Here is a 23,927-nt window from a genome sequence, read left to right on the forward strand (position 1 = left end):
CAAATAAACTCTTAAGGCCATTGCTTTTTGGCGAGTTTTAACCCTTTATCAAAGTCTGATTCGCTTGGACAATCCACGAGGCCATTTACATCCTTCATATTCTCTCCTAATGTCTCATGATTTTTCTCTTTTTGCTTTGAGGCAGGTACCTTAAGTGTTGTCAGTTTCCTGGTCATATCTGTTCTGACATGATCAAAGTATTGAAAGTGTATGTTTGTGTCACTAGAACTGGGCTGTTTATTGGAAAAAATCTTCTCAAAACCCATAATTTCCAAAGGAGTTTTGCCATCTGTTCCATAAGTAAGAGTGGAAATTCCTCTCCGCTTGAGATTACCGGCTAGATATTCCTAATCCTCAGTTTCTTTGCTTACACCTGTCGTTTTAGCTGCTGAGGTTGTTGGTTGCTTGTCACGTGCATCACATAAAAGAAACATGGTGTGTGGGAAGGTTAATGTCGTCAAGTAGAAAGGTCCACAGTTGTAGGTCACATCAATGCCACATTGAGATTTTGGCTTGGTCTTGGAGCAAAATGTTTTCAGTAGTTTTAGATGCAAAGAACAGGCAGCAGTGGCGGAATCTGGTAACGGCCTTATGTGCCCAAGGGCACGAAGAGGATTGAGTGAGTGAGTGTTTGTCCTCTGCTGCATTTTCCCAGATGGTGAACATCACAGAACATAAATGATTCTACTTCCGACGGAACCATTTTGAGATCACTTATGAGAACTTCTTTAACTAAAACTGTGCAGTTTTCTTCTTGTTGCTTAGGTATTTTCTAGAATATCAAATCCATTTATGACTGTAGATTTCTCGCTTCATTGTGTCATTTTTGTGTGCGGTTTGTTCACCCTTGCACTTATTGATGCATTCAAAAGCCTCTTCATGTTCCTTGTGTGAATCGGAGTTATTCTTCAAGATCTTTTAATGTGGTTTTAAGATATTTAATTCTTTTTTGGCCAGTGCTAATTTTTTCACCAGTTGAGTGATGTGTGCCTTGTGGTGTTTTTTCCTCCTCTTCAATTTTAGCAACTCTGCTGATGTTGAAATTCAGAAATCGTCAGTTTAACAATGCTGTCTTCGTTGTCATCTGTTAAGCTAACTGTGAGACGTTTCTTCTTGCTCTTGGTACCCGGTTCTTTTAAACCCACCTTAACGAACTGTTTGCTGTTTTGGTATCTTTGTTTCAAAAACCACACCTAGATCGACCCAGCTGATTAAAAGAAAGAAGTGTTTTGTTTCTTACTCTGGGTAAATTTACCTTGCAATCAGGCCTTATTTGCTTACAGTCCAAGGCTTTGCATTCAAACGGTGTGTCTTCTGCCGCATTTTGTAATAACATTTGAGACATTTGGTGTAATATAGGCTGCGGCATTTTGTAATAAATGCAACCCAGGTATTTTGTAATTGGGAGTCACAGTTGTGATCCTTTTATTCCATTTTGTCAGTTCAGGGTATTGCAGTTCAAGCGACTTAATGCTGGGTTGACAGAAGCTGTCTTTGTACAAAAATTCCATTTGCTCTGCAAGGTACAGTGTCTAAGATGCTAACATATACAGCTATTCACGGGAAGTGCTATAATAGTGATGCATGCTGCTGGCACTGATCCTGCCGTATCTGTTCGCTCGTCCTGAGTAAATTTTTTTTCCCTTGTCATGTAGACAGTCCTGAATGTTGTCAATATGCAATTGGAATAAAGGGCTTTTAAACAGCCTTTTGCCACTTGTGTCCTTTGTAACTTACCATTGTCCATGCGTCTGATGCAGGATCCGTCTGCTTTTTTAGGGGCACTACCTCATGATGTGCCCCTCTCCACCACAAGGGAAGCATTACACTAAAAACAAAAGAAGAAAAATAGTTATAAACAACATATTTAATCATTCATGAGTGTCTGTTGAAATTCCAATCATCAAAAGATAATGATGATGATGATAATTATAATTATAACACTTTTTTGTGCACAGGTGCACAATAATAATAATAATAATAATAATAATAATAATAATAATAATAATAATAATAATAATAATATAATAACAAAATAATTACAATGATAATAAAAATAATAATAATAAAGCTCTAAGGACACATTTAAAAAAAGATGTGCTTCATCCAAAACTTAAGGTGGCCCGAACCTATTTATTTTCGTGATGGTTGCATTTTGAATCGCACTTTATGGCAGGAAAGATTTCACCGATTTCTTTGAATGTTTGCGTCCTGAATGTAAAATGTTTGAATTTACGGGAAATGGCATTCGATTTTCAGTGGGAATAAAAACTTTTGAGATTTGAACATATTTTCACAATCTAGTTTTTACCAAAAATGTCAATAAATTTAAAACCCGACGACAGAGTTCTTCTAAACTTGAGCAAATAAACCTCAGAACTATCAAGTTTTGTATTAAGACGTTTCATGACAATCCTGACCATGCAACTCGCTGCACAAAATGCTGGTCAAATTTTATCTGAAAATGCTTCGCTAATGCATTCATGTCAACTGATGCACAAATAGCTGGACAGTGCAGTCGGACTACCTGTCATTTGCAAGGATAATGAACCCCAAAACCTTATCAAAAAGAAAGTGAGGAATCAGAAACCTACAGCAAACACAAACATCGCAACAAGAAGCACAATTTTATGACGCTTGCAAGGTAGAATCAGATAATTTATATTCAGCTCCCCTATCTTGTATTCGTTCCTTTATTTTCAAAAAAAATCTTAGAGATGGTTCTTCTTCACCATTCAACAACTGGTCGTAGAACATGTGCAGGATTGTTGCCAGTCGTAGAACGTGTCTGTCGTCTTTGGAGACGTCCTCAGTGCACACATTGTTAGTCCTTTGGCTGTTCAATGACGCTGCAATTTCGTCAATATATTCTTCATACCACTTGTTTGTCCCATCATTCAAGGTGTAGATTGCAGGCCCATTTTCGGAGTTGGAGAATTCATAAATGTTTGAATAGAGGGCTCTGTAATTGAGGATGGTGCGAGAAGCAGTTCCGAATTAGAACAAAGACCTTACATAAAGGGACTCTTAATAAGATTGTAAATATAGTTCGGCGCTTTCCATGTATAGCTTTAAAAGTAATAACTAAAACTTTAAAATCAATTCTGAATTTAATGGGTAACCAATGTAAAAAATATAAAACCGGAGCTATATGACTGAAACACGGAGTTAGGCATATAAGTCAAGCAGCTGCATATTGGGTACATAGCCCTTCTTAGTCTTCTTAAATAAGGAATAATGAAGAGATACATTTACTACTTGGCTTTATTACTAAACATAACAACACAACACTGATATCACAGGTGGACAGTTATTTTCCAGTGCTTAAATAAGTTGTTCACACAAAACTAACTTTTTGTATATTGAGTACTGCTCTTTGCCTGTTTTAAGATCTTTCAAGCTCGCTTCAGCACAGTCATTTTGAAGGTAGTATTGCTTTTCCCATTCCTTGTGCTGTTTCTTCAATGATGTGTGATGAGCCAGGTTTTGTGTTTGTATTGGCGCAAGAAGGTTCTTGTAGGTGCTTGTTGGATGTCGCTTCATGTTTTGTCTTGCAGTGTCCAATTTGTAAACAGTCTCTGTTTCCTCAACTATTCTGGCTATATTTTTGCACATCTTTGTTTGAATTCCTTTTCTTTGTGAGTTGTCAGAGCTAGGTCTATTATCCAAAAGTGATTCCCTACTTTGCTGGCTTATTGCTAAATTTTGAACTGATCTTCTACTTTTATTATCAGTGCTACTTTTGTCTTGCTCAGAATTCTTTATTGTACTGTTATTTGCCACTGCAGACAAAGATGGTGATGTGAACAAAGGTTGCAGTTCTTCTTCATCATTTTCATTATCACTGTACTCACCAGAAAAATCTTTGAACTCAGGAGTGATAACTTCTTCCAATAATGTTACCTCTTCTGCTGCATGTTCAGCATCATCTACTTTAAGAGATTCTGTTTCAGCATCTTCAGTTACTTCATTGCCTTGTGCTTTCTGAATTGAATTATTGTCGTCACTGTCATCATCTCTGTACAAGAAGTTGTCGGCAAAAGGAAAGAAGGCGTTTATACACCTTTCACCATGTTTGGCTGCCTCTACAGCTACCTCCTGGATAAGAATTAATAAATGATCATCAGTCATTGGCTTGAGGTTTATTTTTTGACAAGTATATTACAGGTAATTTAAAAAAGTGGAAGTTATTTGATGGATGGATACTTTTAAAAGGCATTTCTCAATCTCTTGCTAAATTGTTTATTTAGTGAAATACTTACTTGTCGCCTGACATCTGACCACTGGTCCATGATGGAATTGTTTAATGCAATCCCAGAGGGAAATTTTTCTGCCCCACATTGACCTGGACAGATAGATTAAGCCACGCGAGTACCTTGAAAAAGATGCGAGGTTATTTTTATTATTATAGGGGGGGGGGGGGGGGGGTTATCCCAACAAACCAGCCTGGTACTAACGATGTTATGGATCGGTACATGAGCATCTTCTCGCACTTTTTCCAGTGTTGTAACACATAACTGAAACGGCGAATGGAGTCAACACGCGTTCAAGACTCGAAATTCGATTTCGCACGTTATGCTGTGGAGAATGTTTTCAGCATATTGCAGTTGTTAGGGTCGAAAAGTAATTGGAATCAGGCTTACTTTCACAAATCCTCGCCGAGTAACAATGGGAAGCAGGCTAACATGAGTCTCCCCAACTCGTTCGCAGAGTTGCCCTTTTGAAACGTTATTTCACCCACGCGACCTTGGCCCTCTAAATCCTTCCATGCCTTAACATTTAGTGAAGGCGCACGCTTCACCGATCCTTAGAAGAAGACAAAAGTCCTCTTAACATTTCGCTTGCTATGCTTAACCTCTAGCTCTCCGTCCGACGTAACTTTCGTCCGCCGACATCACAGTATCTTCGTCCACCTGCATCACAGTAAGCAAGGAAAGACAGGCAAGACAAAGGACGCTTTATTTTACCAGATAAACGTGATCAAGGCACAAAACAATAGGGTTCTGGTTTTTGTCGAAATACCAAATAGTGGACTTCTGATAACACGCCAGGAATAACGTGTTTCTGAGATCGCGAATACCGTATGTCAACCACTCTGAACCACTAGTTTTCTAGAATTCACCAAGCATGTTTAAGTTTAAAAGTTGCCAAAAATGCATGTTGCACACTCGGAAATTTTTAAGATTTTCCCTATTGTTTTGGTTTGAATCGTCAAACCTTCTCAAAAATGACATGATGTTAATAAACGTTGGTTTATAACTTACCAGTCACGTGCTCGCGTCACGTGCATACTGCATTTCATTGTTGCCACGTCGAAAAAAACCTCAATGCTATTGTATCTCCTTGATAAGAATTAAAAATGATCAGTCATTCCTTTGAGGTTTTTTAAAAAATTGAAAGTTATTTGAGGGATAGATGGATGAATACTTTTAAAAGGCATTTCTCAATCTTTTGCTCAACTGTTTATTTAGTGAAACACTTACTTGTCATCTGACCACTGGTCCATGATGGAATTGTTTATTGAAATCCTAGGGGTGAATTTTTTCTGCCCCACATTGACCTGAACAGATGGATTAAGCCACAAGAGTACCTTGAAAAACAGGGGGGATTATTTTTTACGCTGTAATCAATATTCAAGGCCACCTGACAAAATCTGTGCGAAATAGGGAATGGCTTTTATGTTAACAATAGATTCACGCAAATCGTCGTCTTCAACAACTGCGTGCTACAGAAGCAATAAATTTGTGACCATTTTTCTTGTTTCAATATGCAAATACTAATGGCCAATCCGCGAAGGAGTACAAAACAATTGTATGTACCTTGCTTGGGACTGCATCTGTCTCAATTTGATAAAATACAGAAAGCTGTTCTTTCTGTAGTGTTTTTTAATCTGCTCCATCTCTTGCAGATCCTGACGCTGCTTTATTATTTGAATCAAAGATTCTTTGACTCGTGCAGAGCGGAGAATCTAAAAAGTGATATTTAACATCTTTTTATTAAAAGTTTATACCACAACTAATTAAAAATTAATCAAAAATTATTCTTGACTTATTGTCTTGACTAATCATAAAAAGCGAAAAAACTGATGTACATCTTTCCTTTATGTTCATAAATGGGTAACTATTAATTACAAGTGTCAGCTTGTGAGAAGGGCGGACCCTAATGTGACAGATGGCTCCATCTGGTTTTTATATTACTGACAATGCTGTACTGATATAATAGATATCTGCAGGCTCATGTCAGTAATTACAATTTATGAATGGCAACAAATATAACACTTAGCATGCACCACATCATATATGAATAGCCCTAAAACATTGATTTCACTTTGTTGGGACAAACACATCATTTCACATCGCAGGGAGATTTTAGAATTCAAAGTGTGTTTTGTTACATACCATTGCATGGCTTGTTATAACGCCAGCGACACCCTTGGGTTGTGCCACCTGGTATTGCGGGAAGCATTTAGCCAGTATGTCTGCGATTTCAGGTACAACCTCTTCATTGATTTCCTTAAACAATGGAAGCGTTCGCATGGCCCACAAGGACAACACACCCAGTCAGATGAGAAATGTGATTTTTACTTTTAACACTTGTTCAATTTTATTGGGACTCATTCATTGTAATTGGGACTAATTGGTGTTAGTCCCAGGTAATACCCCGTTCAGAAGGGTACCACTTGCCTTTCTGGAAACTACTTTGCCAAAACTTTCGTAAATGTATTTTAAGTGCTCCCTTCCACACTGTCATTGACACTTTCGTTTCGGCGTTTCCAATTTTAAACATCTTATCTTCGTGTGTGTTTCACAGTGAATAAGGAGAACCTTCCACGCCGGATTTTATAAGTCTTGTAAATAATTTGTTCTATATTTAATTAATAACGTCATGTGGTGTGAATACTAATGGCGTAACAGCATGAAATTTCGAGCAGTGGTGTAATTTTAACTAGATCACATCTAAAAATAGTAAATTTTCGCTAAAAGGATGAAAAGTTAAAATGTGGTGTCGTGATGAGCTAAAAATAGATAATCTTTCGTACTCTTCATTAAACTCTTGATTGAAGATGGAAAACCGTCAAGTGATTGATTATGAAATGAGTTAACTGTCCCTTGAAGAGTGGTATCAAATGTTGAAAAGATTAAGGACAGATAGGTCTCAATAAAATCAGTCTAAGCCCCTTCGACAACAAACGCTATATTTTAGATGATGTTTGTGACTCATTAGCGTATGGACATTACCTATTAGATCAAGATGATTATGAAATGATTGACTTGCTAGTTAATTTGTAAAATAGTTCTATTTAATTAATGTTCAAGAGTTGAAATATCTATTTTCCCTTGTTGACTTACTTGCTTAATAAGAAAGGGTTTATCGTTTGTTTTAAATCTCATTACTTGTCTCTTGTTTAAGTGTCGCTTATGCAAGCTGAATTTAGATGTGGATCACTCTTGGAGCTTATGCAATCACACACATGTAGAGTAATTAACGACATCGTATTTCAATAAACAATGAAATGAAAAGAACAGTCTCTGTGGTGTTTATAACACAGTCTTCCAAAACCGAACAAAACCTTTATCTGAGAACTACATATTCACATCTCCGTAGTGAGAGAGAAAATGATCTCTTTATCATGATCACTATCCACGCTGTGTTCAGTGCTTAACATTGTCAATTCCACCTCCACCCGCTGTGGTAATTGCTTAGAGCACCTTTGTTTCCAGCATCGAATAATTGATCTAAGTAAAATAACGCTGACTGGAATAAACAACAGAGCACCAATTAGTGTGTAAATGTATGGTATTGTTTATTGATAATCCATCCTTTTTATGATCTGTTTACGATCTGTAGGCTTTTGATAAATTCCAGTGGTTGCGCTTGATGTATAAGTGATGTTGTGTTGAGGATGGGTGGGCAACTTTGATGAGTGGACGGTTCTCGTGGCCTCTGTGCTGGTATAAGTAGAATTGCAATCAGAAATTATAATAATCGGCTTAAAGTTGTGGTGTTGTTGTAAATCATCGCATAAAATTTCGTGTTGCAAACAGTTTTATTCAGTTTTATTCGAGTGTTCGCACCGTAAACATGAAGAAACTGAAGTGCAGGCATTGTCCGATTCCAGGTTGTGGGTCTAAATTTGAAGTTCAACTGGCGAATCATTTAAATCAAGTACATGGCTTATCAGAGATAGAGCGAAAACATTGCCTCCAATTTGCTAAATTACAAAATACTTAAGATATATTTCCTTTAGCTTACTAGAGGTTTTTGAAGCTCAAATAGATCGAATAAATATTCACGATCAAGCAGACAGAGGCTTACCTATGCATTGTTCTCAAACAAAGCCGGCGAACGCGCTTGAGTGACCTCGAATATAAACATCAGGATTTTATTTAGCGAAAGCGAATCGCTTCCGTACGGAAAGAGTCGCGGCAATACTGTATTGGCAATATGGAGCTATCGAGCAGTTACGAGTAAAATAAATTGTAAGACCAGCGCAGTGAACCGATTTTGTGAAAACAATTTGATGAATGTACAACTTTTTGACTTGTAGACCTACGTTTCGCATGTACGCGTATGAGCATTTAAGCGAATTACGGTATAAACTTGGTGGAGTTTGCTTGAGAAATTAGCATCTATTTAACAAATAGATTCCATTTTGTGAAGATGAAATATTCAACATAACACGAGCATGGGACAAAGAAAAAATCTGATTCCCCGACGGGAATCGAACCCATGGCCTCCCAGATACTGGTTGGGCGCTCTAACCAACTGAGCTACGTGAGACTCGTTGTGAGCTGGGCCATTTACTAGGTTGATATATTGCCGTGCATCTGTTCAGTTATAGATCACAGATGACATCAAAATGTGGTATGAACAAAAGAAGTGGCCCACGAGCCGAAGGCGAGTGGGTCACTGATGTTCATACCACATTTTGACGTCTTCTGTGATTTATAACTGAACAGACCCACGGCAAAATGGAATCTATTTGTTTTACATAATAACACAAGACTTCAGCACACTTCAGTGTGAGCAATGCTGCCGTACTGATGAGCTAAGTTGTTTTGATTTCACTATTAAGTTTTCGTTAACACGAAGCACTGTTAATCCGATTGTATAAACAGAATGGTCAAATGAAAGTCAATGAAAAAACTAACCTTTATTCTGATTTGGAAAGTTGTTCAAATCTGTAAGTATTAACTGAAGCGGTCAACCGCAATTCGTTTGTTTCCCGTGGCGTCTTCCAACATTGGTTAAACTTTCATACAGATGTCAGATAATTTCTCGAATAATTCACTGTCTTCTTCAAGCTTGTTTCGCCTAGTTTAATGCTTCCAAAGGTGAACGATGCTTGGCGTTTTGTTTCTCACTGAAGATTTGTAATTAAGCTGAACTTTTTTGCTTTGTTGTGGCCCCGCAAGTTTGAAAAACTTTGCCGACAACTCTGATTTGGACTATGAACTCTCATCATGCACGCAAGTCACACCACGCATGACGTCATGTGTCTGTACTCTAATAGATCATAAGTAAGAACCAATCAAAATGCGCATAGAATTCAGGTTATTATATAAAGGCGTTTATATAGACAGGTTGCCCACCACGAGACAAAAGAAGGAACAAACAGGTTTTCTCTTTTAAAATACGTTTATTGATTATTAAAAACATTGACAGAGGTGTCACCAGAAAAGATTAACAGGCACAGTTCACTTAGTCTTCTGGAACAGTTTTTTGACAAACAACCGATTGAGTAAGAATTTTCGCTTATCGATAGCGAGTTATATCAATTCCAACCAATCATATCCCTCTGTATCTTTCAATTCATTTTTTGTCTCTATCATTTTACGGAAGGTGGAATCTTTCTTCATTGCATGCATCCACTGTAAATAATCCAAAAGAACTTTTCTCAGCTCCTTCCTGTATACTGGTAGCAGAGCATTTTCAGCCTTAACACGGGCCACTTCAAAGGAATCTCCATGTTCTTCATACTCGTTTATCAGAGTTTCGAGCTTGGTTTTGGGACAACTAGTAACTTCTTCTTGAATGCGCGACCAGGGTTCCATATGCTCCTTTTGTTCTTGGGAAGAGTCTTTTTTTTCTCGATTTAGAATCTTGACTAAATGACTGTTCCCTTTCTTGTGAGCTCTCATCATCGCTTTCATTTCCACTGTCATCGGGCAATATGATATTTTCATAACCCTCTTGAAAGAATTGATTATAACTGCTGTACATTGTGATCTGAATGGTGTAAACTCTGAGAATAGACTGAACTGCAGGCAGCTTCTTTGATGACTATTGGTGAAGGTGGGGTTACCCTCCAAGATGATGTAATTTTTATTTTTAGATTATGCCCGAGATGATGTCATTTTTCTATTTTTAGATTACGCCCCGATTATGCAATTTTTCTATTTTTAGATTACGCCCTATTTTTGATGACGTCACTACTTAATTAATTCTGCCCCACGCTAATGAGATTCCGCCCCACGGGAAAGGTAACCGCTGTCCTCAGTAAACTACTAACGTTTTGGCTTAAAATCAATGAAAGTCGCGAACACAGCAAACATAAGGACCATAAGAACATTTATTATTTACTATTCTGTTTTGCCGCCAAAATGTGGGACCATTAACCCTTTGACTCCCGAAGGTTTACGCGCGCACCCACCCCCAAATTCCCGCTCTACAGCATAAGACAGACGTGGAGAGAACATGCGAGATCAGACAATATTCGCTGAGTCACTATGCTAGACTGAAAAGACTAATGAAATGATCCAGACTGATCCCAACGGAAGGAGAGGATCACTTCGCGCTCACGGACACTAGCACCTGGACTGACTGACAGGGACGAGGGGGGGAGAGCCGCGCCACCCACTGCCGGGGAGGGGGGAGGGCCGGAGCGGAGGGGCGGGGGGGGGGTCTACCGAGGAACGGGGGGGGGGGGGGAGGGCCGGCGAGGGGGGGACGGGGGCGGCGGGGCCGGACGGGGGAGGCAGAGGAGAGGGGAGGGAGGGGGCGCGGGGGCGGGGGGGACGGGAGGGGGGGGCGGCCGGGGGGGAGCAATGGGTTAATTCTGCCAAAAATTTCCATGACCAGTTATCAGTTATTTTACTGCAGCTATAAAAAGTGCATTCTAGTGTTCATGTGAAAAAGTTGTCGAAAGATCAACGTAGAGGACGCAAAAAACTAGCCGGGATTAAACTAACCTCAGTATGATCATTGTTCCACGCTTTGTTGAATTTGTTGTTTTCCTCTCACCGTCTGTCTAGTGTAATCGGGCGTTAAATGTTTCTCAAAGGTTGGCCTTGAATTTGTTGACCTTTTGAAGCGAAATAATTTGAACATTTTTTTTCGTGTGTTGTGGATTTTGTTGTTTTTTAGCGTGGAAAGGATATTGCGGGATGTTATTCTGTCGATGCCTTTGAAGTGAAAAAAAGACAAATTCTAACCATCTGGGTCTTGAATGAAGACTACTTGTGTTTGCGGTGCCTTCTCAAGTGCGCGCGCTGTCATTAATTTATTATTTTCTACCAAATATCCCGGCCGATTTGCTGGGCTTGTCACTAACCTTACAAGTTGTTCCACAAGAACACTAAAAATCATAATGAAAAAGCATTTCCGAGAAAAAACTTAAAAGTAGTTATGATTCCCTCTAAGTTTTTAACATGGAATGTTTTGTCTTTCTTGGTGACATCTAAATTTCTACTGAAAATACATTTTGGGTCTATCTGTTGTCTGTCTTTGTTCTGAGGCCAGTAGAAGACCCCATTTTCGCCCTCTGTTAAAAACGTTACCCACATTTTCTTTAGAGTTTTCTTTTCTATTTGCCCAGATAGTATAAATCCTCTTCGTGACCGACAGCCACCAAAAGTGTTCACGTAGTATAGCAACAGCAGTTCTTCATCTTCAATTAAATCCAAGTCATTGGCGAGTAAAAGTGCCTCTCTTGCTTCCTAGAATGTTGCCATTTCGACCTTGAGTCTTCTTCATGTCGTGTTGTGTTGCATATTTCAGACGGCAACGCCATTGCGCGCGTGCTCAGCCCAGTCCTCGCACGGTCTTATGTTGCCGTACATACAAACCTACCTTGAGTACATACAAGCCGCAACTTTCGCTGTCAAATTGTTGAGGCGCTGGAGGTGTCATTTCGTTCCATGAGGCCATATTAACTTTCTTTGTAGTCAGTAATTTTCTGTGTAGGTGTAGCGAGTGAAAATAACAATTGAAATTACTAAAATATGAAAGGTACAAAAATCGCGTTTGTTCTGGTGTATTTAATATAAAATTAAACAGTGTTTCAAATATGGCATTTAATGAAAAGCAGGCTATAATCACTATCTTTTACCCCATGCAATTAAAAAACAGCTCTTTGCCTCCCAATTTGAGCCTAACATAGCTGTCGTAATTTGAAATATGTTTTCGCTTGGGCTCCACCACCTAAAGAGTGACAACAAAAGGAAAACATTAAAGCAACAATAGCTTATCTTTTTATACCGAGGTCCTTGCAAAGAATTGATTGCTGGAGTGCTATAAGGAACGTGTATAAGCAACAATAAAAAAAACAAAAAAAAAGAAACATTACGTACCCCTAAAGTCCATTGACCACCGTTGTTCACTGGAATGACAACTATGTCTTGCCTCATGAATTGTGCCGAAGAAAAGTTATGTTAATTTAAGTGGATAAATGACTTTATGTGGAGCTTATCAACGCTTATAAAATGAGAAAAAATAAGGCACCTTCCATTGCCTCAACTTTTCCTCTTCTGTTTTGTTGATCTTTTCGATAATCAATGAATGGCAAACCATCACTTTTGTTCCCTATATGAAGATGTAACACGGGATTTTTAACTTTGGATTTGGATTTTTTTATTTAAAGGAATGCAGCGTAACAATATAACAATATGCTCGCCTTTTTTCCTGACTTCATGACCTGTACATATGTTACAAACATCGAATTTTTTAAGTCATCACGTAAGACCAAACATTACTTGCAACAACAAAATCTCAGTATATTTATCAACGACACTCTAACCTTATCATTTAGCCAACCGACTCGAAATTTTGGTGACAGTTTTAGCATTTTTGCTTGGTCCCCCTTAGTCATGTGTGGTTGAGCTGTTTTCAAATCAGCCACAGTTAGGCTATCGCCAGCCAGGGACTGGCACATTGTCTTTTCTAATTCTAAATTCTCCCAACAAGATTCAACCTAGAATGGTAAAAAAACAACAAATTCAAGTGACTAACTATTTAAACTGATATATAAATGTTATCACTGCATAGTAAAAAGAACCGTTATCGCCAAATTAAATTTATCTCCCCTCACATTTGTTGAAAGCGCCAGTGCTCCGCTTGCTTAGCGATTATTATTTTTTTCATCAGGAACCTAAAAATGGCCAACCCCTTTCCAGTTGACGGTGACGTTCTTCGTGAAGATGAGGTGTTTGTTCACCTCTTCTGTTTTTTTCTTCAAGAGGTACTCGCCACCTGCACACCGATCAAGGAAGTTGGCCGTTATCGTTGATTCGCTCTCCTTTACAACTTTTCCAATATACTTCATAGATTTGCTGATGTAACAACAATCCATTCGTGACCTCTGGTGATGGTGCCTTTGAGAAAAAATTCAACTGTTAGCCTCTACATTAAGTTTTGCCCTTTGTCATGTCAAGAAAAGTCACGATTTCTTTCTATTGCGGCAAGGATTCAACTGATCAACATTTTTATTAGTATTTAACAATTACTCCATGAGCACGTGTTGGATAGAGACGGTAAAGAACTTACCTCGTTGGCTATTACCATTTTATATCCAACAAGCGCGAGTGGATGAATTTTTTTATTAAAAATGCTTAAAGAATTGCAATATTTGAGCCCCTCTGTTCTCGCTGATGCATACACCTATTGTGCACCCGTTGTCCATAAGCTAATAAACCATGGCCTGAAAAGCAATTAAAACTCAGAATTGTAGATGACGAAAATCATGTTTCAATTCTAATTTACTGTTGCTTAACTTACTGTTACCTTTTTTTCTGGGTCTAGTATTTCTGTGTTGTTGGCCTCTGAACCTTGCTTTATTTTCTATCAAAAGAAGAACAAAATACAATGATCAAAAAAAATTTCCGGACAAATAAATCTTGTAAAATTTTAGGCCAACCTTGGAAGGGCTAACTGGTCCGTTCACTTCTATGATATCCTCCTCATGACCGTCAGCGGTCTCTGCTTCCTAAGATAAGGTTTAAAAAATGTATCAACATTAAAACAAATTAAATGATCAAAAGAAACAAAGTTTTCTGCTATTGGCCAACCTTGGATGGGCCCACTGGAACTTCTAGTTCTGTTGGGTCATTAAGAGCGCCAGCAGTCTCTGATTCCTAAAATAAAAACTATAAGATGTATATATACTGGGAGTTAAATAGATTAAAGAAAATTCAGAATTTTATCCGGTTAAGTAAATCTTACACTTGGCGAACCTTAGATGGACTTACTGGTTTCCCTTCTATTGAACTTTCTCCGTCTATTTCATCATAAAATGAGCTTTTACCGTTGGAGAGGAAGAGACTTGTATGATTTCAATGGGAGCTCAATAAAGAAGTTCTCTTTTGATAATGATTCATGGCAAACACAACACTTATCCTGATGTCCAGACTCTTTGGTTCCATTGTAAACTGCTTCCTCGGGCAGTAGTAGTGTTTGATTAGTGGATCTTTAAGGGCTGTCAAGAAAATCTTTAATTCTCGTAGATTTGAAACCATGTGTGCATTTTCAGGACAATGCATGTGAATGAGCTTTATTCAATCATCAACTGCAACTGTTTATCAACTGTTTATGCCTCACACAGAAAGACACGAGTAGAAGCATACTGTCATTGTAGTTTACTTGTGCATTATCATAAATTAACTGGGTATTACTTGGCTGGTCTGCTGGAAAACTTTCTCTTGACTCAAATTCTTTAAGTAAATCCTTCTGCAAACAACAGTTCTTCTTAAGTATTACTCGGCTGGTTAACTCAATTGTAAACACACGGTTAAGACATTTCTTTAATGCATGCTAGTTTTTCACGACTACTTTATATTAGTGTTGTGACTTTTTGGTTTCTTTTGTCTTTTCTTTTTTCAGGTCTTCAGTAGTGTAAGGCCGCATTTGCATTTATCATATTTATATTTCATTGCTACTGCTGGACATACATTAATTTATTTAACATATACTTGGGCCGAGTATCATGTCCACCATAATAGGACACACGACTATCCCATATACGACTTCTCTCATGTGGCTTTGATAGCTCAGCGGTAGAGCATTGCACTGGCAACGCAAAGGTCGTGGGTTTGACTCCCGCTCAGAGCCTGAATTTTTTTTCAGGTCTTCAGTAAGGGGAAGGCCACATTTGCATTTATCATATTTATATTTCTTTTTCTTTTGTTTTCGTTATTTGCCTGATCTTTTTTCTTCTCATCCTGGTATTTATGCCCAGTCCCTCAACTGTCAGGGGTTGGCTGTCAACTACATGTTCTGTTTCCATCATGAAGGTTCAAAGGGATTCCTCATCAAGTTGGGTACCGCATTGATCTAACAGGACAGCAAGCACATTGCCTGCTGTTTGGATCTGACAGTCCCATATGCCCCCCATGTGGCATATGGCAAACACGGAATTGATCCATCTTCAACAGCTGATCATCTAACTCTCGTTTTGCACCCATGAACACAGTACCTTGGTCACATCTGATCTGACCTATGGAGCTCATTGGCCTATGAATCTGCGCAATGACTGTTTGAATGAGTCTGTGTCCAGTGAGTTGGCTGTTTCCAGATTTCACTGCATACACTGGAAGCTAAAGCTAAAAGAAAGTGTAGGGGAAAATGTGGCTGGCAATCTATTTTTTAAAAGAATTAACTTTTCTTCCCCCTTTAGGAAGATTTGGTTTAGAAAATCTTTCACTGGCTGAGAAAAGCGAACTCTTTTTTTTTTGCTCCCTTTAGAGCCCAACCTTTCTCAGAAGCTAAAGATGACTTCTGCCCATGACTTTTGTCAACAACATCTGAAACCTTGTTTGTAACTTTAACCTAAGCCTATTTGACAAAAACAAATTTTAGCCAGCACTTCATTTAACGATTTTAGCTCAACTCGCTTAAATTAGTGGCCACTAAAAATAGTCACCTTAAAGTATATGTTTTTTTACAGAGAGGACAATAGTGCGATTTTCAATTGTAGACCAAAGTGTGAAAGGAAAATGAAACTCTCTGGAGAGATGTGTTGAATGCCCTGTTGTTTTTTTAATTCTTTTTTTGTTCCTATACACTGTTTTCCCATTTGTTTTTTGTTAAACGCTTTAATCTGCATTCCATCTTTTCTGAACTTTACCAAACACCTTGCCAATTATGGACTTTAAGATGTCTGAATTCCCAGCATACAGGTTTCAGAACTTTTTGTTCAGTGAGTGAATTTTAACGAAAATTCACGGAGTCTGTTTCTGTCATGCACTCACATTTTTTTGTCACAATTTTAGATAGTCATGCCAACAAACCAAAAATTCCATTAAGCTTATTTTACATGTGAGTATTAAAAAATAATACTACTTGCCACATTCAACCTATTTAGCCAGCTGAGGACTCAAAATTTTTTGGGAAGTTTAATTCTCTTCTGTATTTTGGTAAAACCTAGATAAACCAAGATAACCTGGATTAGAATTAATAAATGGACAGTCATTGGTTTTAATTTTTTTTATTTGATAAGTATATTACAGGTAATTAAAAAAAGTGAAAGTTATTTGATGGATGGATGAATACTTTTAAAAGGTATTTGTCAATCTCTTGGTAAATTGATGATCAGTGACATACTTACTTGTCGGGTGTCTCGAAAAACTAAGACCTAAGACCTCAAAAACTAAGACCTCTAACCTGAGAGCTCGAAAAAATAAGATAGAAAGATGGCATTTTTTCATGTCAACACTTGATACTTACCTTATTCATAGTGCTTACTTTGCCTCGCCATGCTTCTTGCATGTCGGTTGTTCATGTCAAAACGGAGATTTGGATTTATCAGCTTCTTTATGAGGGGGACGTAAAACATATTACCGCAGACAATTTTCTCACCAATTACCGCGACCTAAAATTTGTAATAACCGCACACCGCGTAGTCTTGTAAAACCGCAATAGCATGTTACTTTCAACTTAAGCAAAGTGTTGGAATGAATTTGAAATGTTGAGATTTACGTTCGAGTTTTTTCGAAGTTACTACTGAGGGCTAATTGTCTTTGGGTTGAGGGCTAATCTACTTCAGTTGGGGGCTAATCTGCTGAGGCCTAATGTACCCCCCCCCCCACTATTTACACCCTCTCCCATGCTAGCCCATGCCCAAACTGCGACTGTTAGGCTGTATGTATTTGTATTTATTCACGTGCTTGCCATAAATCCACAAAGAAACCTTTTCCTCAACAAAATCTTTATTCTTTATTACTCAACATTCTTTATTCTTATTCTTTAAAATCGTGAACAACAACAACATTTATTTCTCATCATCATCTTTATTCGCCTTCATTCTGCAAAGAGAAAGTAAAATATAAAAAAACTACATTTCACATTCTCACTTCATGTCATGATGTGGGTTAAATTTAACAATTCAATAAAGCACTTACACTCGAGATTTCCATTTGCACTTGAATTTCCAGTGCTAATGGTAGCCTCTGGGGGCTTGTTGTTAAAGCAAACCCCCAGGACCCACTGGAAAAAATAAAGAAAAAAAAATTCCAGCTTCCGAAGCGAAATCTAACCAACAAAATCCTATGAAATATAAACAAAAGTGTGTTAGGTTGCATGCATTATCTATTTATTTTTTTCCTCCAGGTTTTTTTTTTCCTCCAGAAACTAACATAGGCCTTCTTGACGTGCTCCTAGTATTGCAACAGCCCCCTCACAGAGCTTCAGTTTTCCGGGCAAAATGATTTCAATTCTGGCAACAAGTTTAGAGACAAATAGGAAATGAGTACTACCCTCAAAACCAATAACATCAAAATTGCTAGTCAATATTGGATTCGGCCATCAGAACTTAGGATTCATTACTTAAGCGTTTGGGCTAGTCCTTCGACCCGTGGTTTAGGTATAGTATGTCGCGCACTTCGTCACTCGTGAACGTCGTTTTGCTACTCGCTGCGCGTCGCAATGCGACGCGATTCGGCTCCCTTCGCTCGCCAACAGAGGGCGACTTGTGGCAAGTCGCCCTAGCCTGCAGTGTTGGCGTTACTACTTGTTTATACGGGTAACTTCGCTTTTAGAATGCGACAAAAATTCGTCCAGCTCACTTGGCCTGAAAGTGCGACGCTTGCAAAAAAACCTTGTGCAAAGAATATTCTCCTAGTCTCTTTCAAATTGAAGGATATTGCTAAACATGTTTGCATTTTATGTTTTTGGGTGGTTAAAGCATGATGAATAGTGTTCGTTGCTGGCTACAGTAACTTTTAAGACTCGCTCAAACTCGTGCGAGACGAGTAATACAGTTTAGAGCTCGCTGCATTTTAAGCGAGCTTGTCTTATCGAAGTTTAGCCAATTTTTTGCCGCCGAATTCTATTTGTGCACTCTCTAGGCATTCTTCAAACATCAGTGTAGGTCATATTTGTACTACCTCTAAAATTTCAAGATTTCAATTAAATATTGTAATGCGGTTTTCCAGCAAAGATACGATTCATTCTGCTGAACATAATGATAAAAATACATGCTATAAGAGAGAGAATGTTGGCAAAATATCAATTCAAATTGCATTTAAGTTGTAGTATGCATCAAGCTGCCAAACAGGAGCACTTCCCAAGGATGTTTGCTTTCGAAACGCTAGATGTACATGTACTTAAATCCTGTGTTTAAACAATTTTATATAACTTACCTTTGTGAAGAGCTGAAAGCTCATTGATGACTAGAAACACAGGCCATACTCCATAACTTGTGGAACAAATAAGTGCAACACCATCAGTGTTGCCAAGCAGTGAAATGTTGGATGCACTTGCTAAGAAACCACCAGGGCCAGAAAACATCTTGTAAAGCTTGCTATCATAAACATCTTTAATTGAACCTTCATCACTGGTTCCCCGATGAGACCTGTATTTTAGCTTTTCAAGTTGACCTGGACCTGTGGGACAAAACCAGTTACAATGTAAGTATGTGTACATGTTCCTCCCCTTATTCCTTGTCCGAGTGCATGTTTGCAAGAAATTAACACCAGGTGTATCCTACTGGTCAAGACAAACCAGTAACATGAGCTGTCATTGTCCCCACTTTGCCCTGGACAGGCACAGGGTGTGAAGTGGGGTTCAAGTGGCTGTTGGATTGGCGTACTGATCGGGGTTGTTCTAAAACTGACTAAACTAGATAAGTGGCAAATGAGGTACAAAAGAGCATACCTGAGATCCTTTACGTAAGACTGTTTAAGCTTGGTTATGTACTCTCATGTCTCGCGGGCTAAGAGACGATGTAGCATTGTCTGATAAAGCAGCACCCTGTCCACTGCACTGTCTCGTCTGTCCTTAAACTTTAGGTACAGTGGAAAAAACCTGTCCGGTTGACTGTATCCACTTAAGGACACTCCTGGGTTGTCAAGAACTTGCCGCGCTTTATTGTTGTTGCCTTTGGTGTATACCCATGTGCTGCTATCATACAACTGGATCAGCCGTTCTACATTTATCTGGCCCTTTTCCCTGGAGGCTGTCAACAACTGATTAAAAAACTGGGAGACCTCTTCCTTTCCGATTATGGCTTTGTGTCCAGGTACTTTTTGTAACTGGTTGAAAAGACCAGCTTTAGTGAATTTGTCTATAAGCAACGGTACGTCTTTCTTTGCTTCCACATGTAGCCTTAATAATAATAATTTATATAGCGCTTTTTACATGTGCTGATCAAAAGCGTTTTATAGTATTTTTATTAAAAAAAAAAAAAAAAAAAAATAAAAAAAAAAAAAAAAAAAAAAAAAAAAAAAATAGAAAAAATTTTTAAAAAAAAATAAAAAATTCCTATCGTTAGCACATCCTAATTGGAATGCAGGTGACTTTCCTGCTTCGGGATCACAAAGGCAAACAATATAAAGCTTAACTGCCTCTGCATTAATTCTGCACTCCACTTTCAACTTGGATGGACCCAACAAGCATGTCACAGTGGGGGGGGGGGGGGGTGTGTTTAACAATTCACGTACTGCCAGGGGACTGATATCCTCCCACGGGATGGTACTCTCTTTACCATGCTTACGAACTGAGACTGTGTCACAAGTTATGCAGGAATGCTTGGCAGCTGGAGTTGTAAACGATGAAGCCATTTTGACAGTGACTGACCTGCAATCATTTTGGAAATTGGTGTTTAATCATATTAATCCAACAATAAGTCACTCAATCAACCTTAATTTCCCCGTAAAGATATTTTTGTATACACCTATTTCAAAAAGCCGAAAACAAGAGCATGCGACAAGCCTGAAAGGTATAAGTATTTAATGGAAATCTGAAAAAATGGCAGGAAACGCCAAGGAAGGAATGTTTGCGGTAAATAATGATCCCATGGGGCAAATAGACATTTTAAAATCTATTGATTGCCAAAAAGTAGGTTTGACAGCTGCAGTGTCAGGAACTGCCTTTGAAAACCTGGCTGGTTTCCACAGTTTGTTGGTACTTTAATTTCTATCGATTTACAGGACGCGCTCTAAAAAAGTAATTGAAATTCGCTTCATTGATCGCATTATAGAAATTGAGAGAATCTCACCTTGATGACTTTTTGGTTCTCTCTAAACTTTCGTTTTGATTCCCGTACTTTGTCTGGATTATTTCTGTTCCACTGTCTCGCTTTAAGTGAAAGTTTTCCCCTATTTTTCTCACGATATCTTCTTTTCTGTTCTTTCAATTTTTCCGGCTTACGGGACTTCCATTGTCTCACTTGCTTTCTAGACGTTTCCTTTCATGAGGGCATGTTAATATCCTGCTTCTCTAGGAATGAGTTTATGATATGATGCTTTCACATGTTGGTTGAGTTTTCCAGACGAATTAATCACAGTTTCAATCAAGTTGTAAAAAGAGTTAATCCAGAGACTTTCTTTATTGTTCTTTTAAAAAATGTAAACATAAACAACTCACCTTTCCAATCGAGTCTGAGTTCCTGACCCAAACCTCACAGCCAAGTAGAATTAAAAAAAAATTACCACAACATCCAGAGTCATGATTCCTACAGGTTTAGAACTTTTTATCAGGGGAGGGAAGCGTGGCCGAGTGGTTTAGGGCGCTTGTGTTGTAATCTGGAGGTCCCCGGTTTAAGACCTGCCCCTGCCACTAGCTGGATTTGTTTTCTCGGTTGTCCCGAATTCAAATCCTCGATCACGCTTTGTACATAGCCAACTGGTCTGCCTCCTGCCAGTTGGGATTTTTAACCTTGTTATGTTCATTTAAATATTTGTTTCCTCTGTTTCAGTGGCATGCCTGTAAACTAGCTATCTCGAAGAGATATGAAGCTAAGTGCATGACCACTATAAACAACATTTACATTTTTTTTTACATTATTCAAGGACTTTTCAAGGACTTTTAAGGAAAATTCACGGAGTCTGTTTTTTGTTATGCACTCTCGTTATTTTGTTGAATTATACATAGCCATGCCACACTCGATCTCTTGCTCAATTGTTTATTTAGTGAAATATTTACTTGTCGTGTTACATCTGACCACTGGTCCATGAGGGAATTGTTTATTGCAATCCCAGAAGTGAATTTTTTCTGCCCCAGATTGACCTGGACAGATGGATTAAGCCAACAGAGTACCTTGAAAAAAATGTGAGGATTTTTTTTTAAGGTTGTAATCAATATTCAATTACAGTGTGACTTAACTCCAAGGCCACCTGATAAAATATGTGCAAAATAGGGAATGGCTTTTATGTTAACAATAGATTAATGCAAATTGATCATCTAAAACAACTGCGTGCTACAGGAGCAATAAATTTGTGACCATTTTTCTTGTTTCAATATGCAAATACTAATGGCCAAATCGTGAAGGAGTACAAGACATTTGTATGTACTTTGCTTGGGACTGCATCTGACTCAATTTGATAAAATACAGAAAGCTGTACTTTCTGTAGTGTTTTTTAATCTGCCCCATCTCTTGCAGATCCTGATGTTGCTTTATTATTTGAATCAAATATTCTTTTACTCCTGCAGAGCGCAGAAGCTAAAAAGTGATATTTAACATTTTTTTATTGAAAGTTTATACCACAACTAATTAAAAATTAATCAAAAATTAATCTAGACTTATTGTCTTCACTAATCATAAAAAGCCAAAAACTGATGTACATCTTTCCTTTATGTTCATAAATGGGTAACTATTAATTACAATTGTCAGCTTGTGAGAAGGGCAGACGCTAATGTAACAGATGGCTCCATCTGTGTTTTTTTTTTATATTACTAACAATGCTGTACTGTTAGAATGGATATCTGGAGGCTCGTGTCAGTAATTAAAATTTATAAATGGCAACAACTATAACACTTAGCATGCACCACATACCATTGCATGGCTTGTTATAACGCCAGCGACACCCTTGTGCCACCTAGCCTGGTAATCTGGAAAACATTTCGCAAGTATGTCTGCGATTTCAGGTACAACCTCTTTATTGTTTCCTTAAACAATGGAAGCGTTCGCATGGCCCACAAGGAAAACACACCCAGTCAGATGAAGCCAAGTCCGTGTTCTGTTACGCCGCCATCTTGTTTACCAGTGTATACTTGAAGATTACATAAGTAGCCGTTTGAAGGGTCGGCACATTCCCAAATTTTTATGCCACGTTTAACTGGCTTCATGGGAAGATAATGTTTCATCGAAAGCTGCCCCTTGAATCCAACCATTGCCTCATCCACAGACAAATTCTGTTTGGGGCGATACCCTCGTGTAAGTTCTTCACAACAGCTTCTAAGAAAGGACGCACTTTGAAGAGCTTGTCATGATTTGGCTGTCCACGTGGAACAAAATTGTCATTGTCATTCAAGTGCAGATACTGATTCAGTTTATCGAATCCGTCCCTAGTCATGACACGCTTTACCAATGGAACACTGAGGGCTGGATCCTTGGACCAGTACAAACTCGTTTCAGGCAGGACATGTATCCCGAATAAGATATGCAAACCGAAGAATGCCTGCATTTCTGCCACGCTCGTTTCATACCACTTTGCGTCTGGCTTTCTTGCTATGCATTGCCTCGCATAGCGGTTCGTTTCTTCGACAATATTCTCAAACAATTCTTCTGGCACAAAAAGGCTGAAAAAGTCTTTCGCTGTGCCATCTTCAGGAACTGTAGTTGTTGCTCCAATGGCTGAGATAAATGCGGTGACATTCACCGGAGAATCATCGCGACTCCAACCTATTTCAGCACCTTCATCTTCCGAAAAAGATAGGTCGGAAAGATCTTCAGTATTGACTGTTGACACAGAAATAGCGCTTCCCGAATCGCTATCGCTGTTATTGTTCCCGTTTTCAAGCTCTGAATCTTCAATGTCCGACTCAACTCGAGCCGCCATTGTAAAATTGCAACTCAAAATTTCTCAGAAATCTTGTATGGAACGTGAGCCACATAGTCATTGCAAACATTGTTCTAAGCCTTTTTCTGATTGGTCAAAACCCCTTGACAACGAAAACCTGCCTATAAGAATGGATTCTATTGGTCTAAACATAGCAGCCAAAAGAGTGCCAATTGTCACTCTTCGGATTTCGGAGCAAGAACTCCAGAGTGCCAATTGGCACTCTTAGGGGGTAAAGGGTTAATACTACAATTTTTAGTATTAAAATTTACCTTGCAAGACATGTTTCGATCGTTCCAACGATCATCTTCAGTTGTGGAATCGTTTACAGTTGAAGCTGAATTTTTTACAAGCAATGGCGTAACATGCGTGATACGCAACATTCGTGATACATTTTAAATTTAACGTGCAGCATTTAAATGCGTGAGACATGGAACA

General features: G+C 38.5%; 1 pseudogene; it reads right to left on the bottom strand.

Annotated features, from left to right (window-relative positions):
* Window positions 1-347: 347 nt before the first annotated feature.
* On the bottom strand, window positions 348-20,270 carry LOC144648349 (uncharacterized; annotated as a pseudogene).
* Window positions 20,271-23,927: the final 3,657 nt, after the last annotated feature.

This window comes from Oculina patagonica, chromosome 4, assembly GCF_052425735.1.
Source record: "Oculina patagonica isolate OP01 chromosome 4, crgOcupat, whole genome shotgun sequence".
In the NCBI taxonomy this organism is placed as follows: Eukaryota; Metazoa; Cnidaria; class Anthozoa; order Scleractinia; family Oculinidae; genus Oculina; species Oculina patagonica.